Consider the following 1,400-nt stretch of genomic DNA (forward strand, 5'->3'; position numbering starts at 1 on the left):
ATTTCTGACAAAGTTGCCACTGGCATTGAGTTTTGGAAGAATGGCACCAAATATAGCGCGACCGCTCGAAAGGAAGTGATTCTATCTGCTGGAGTATTCAATTCTCCTCAATTACTGATGCTTTCGGGCATTGGACCAAAGGAGGAACTTGATAAATATAATATCGATACCATAGTTGACTTACCAGTGGGCAAAAATTTAATGGATCATGTATATTATGAAGGATTATTTTACAGGTAAGTTACACAACAATAATATACGTAAGATGTTGGGAAATAGGTATTGTCTACTATGTTAGAGATTCTTGCAGTTTCTAAATAAACGTCCGAAAACAGATATCATTTAAGCGGTTTTTTACCTGTATGTGGGTATGCATTGAGGAAGAAAACCCGATGGCTCAAAATTATAGAAATGTACAATTTTCAGCACAAGAGAAGACATTGTGATGAGCTCATCCAACAGCACGTTAGATGTTCAGGCCTATAAAAATTGGTTTAGTTTTCACAGTTTTTGCCCCGCGGCGATTTTTATTCATGATATCGACTTTTCAAAAATTAATTTTAAGAACCGTTTCTTGTCACAATTGATTGATTTGGATATTGCTTTTGTAAAGCCTGGAGTTTTTTTCGAGGGAAAATTCGAACGATCAGCTTGCGTTTCTCACAGTTGAAAACTAGCATTTTTCGCTTTAGTTTTCTGAGCTGTTCGGACGGCTGATAAAATATCGCCATTTGTATTGCATTGTATTTCAGTGTATAATTTACAAATTTAATTAAAACTACCCAGTTTTTCAGGTTTAACTGGCTATTTTAACTAGCTGGTGGCAGGTTTAACCAGTTTAACTGACTATAAAATGTTCTTTTATTTTTCGTTCCACTTTAAATATGCCATATACTTTTTAAGCTTTTCTTCTTTACTGCTTAACATAAAATTGAGAACCTTAAAAAGCCGAAACTTGACTGGTCTATAAAAATAATACAGTGAGAGTTGAAATCTTAATTATGAATGATTCCAGGTCCAACTATACGTTTTATAACAATACCATGTTAGAAAATTTGGTATTATGGGATAACAAAAAACGGCCACTTACGATTGCTGCATCATTTCAAGCAATAACATTCTACAATGTTAACGGAAACACAAGTGAGGCGGCGGATATCGAAGTATTGCTTTCGGGGCCTCCAAGTAATGGCCCCACCCACGGAGAAATGTAAGTTTTTATGGAAATAGAAAAAGCATGTTAAATATCAAACATCACAACGTTTAAGGTACACAAATGCATCATATACGGCTGTATTCGACGTTTTGAACACATATACGGACATTGGTCTGTCTTTAGGATTAATGCAACCGAAATCTGTTGGAGAAATTACTTTAGCATCAGCAGATCCCCGAGATTT

General features: G+C 35.4%; 1 protein-coding gene across 1 annotated transcript in view; it reads right to left on the reverse strand.

The window, feature by feature from the left end:
- LOC109536685 (4-pyridoxate dehydrogenase) overlaps positions 1-1,400 on the reverse strand; it is a gene marked incomplete at its 5' end in the record, with an annotated part of 7,394 nt that overhangs the window by 4,105 nt on the left and 1,889 nt on the right.

The sequence above is a fragment of the Dendroctonus ponderosae genome, unplaced genomic scaffold (assembly GCF_020466585.1).
Source record: "Dendroctonus ponderosae isolate FM_Combo_2020 unplaced genomic scaffold, Dpon_F_20191213v2 Dpon_F_20191213_2, whole genome shotgun sequence".
NCBI classification, from domain to species: Eukaryota; Metazoa; Arthropoda; class Insecta; order Coleoptera; family Curculionidae; genus Dendroctonus; species Dendroctonus ponderosae.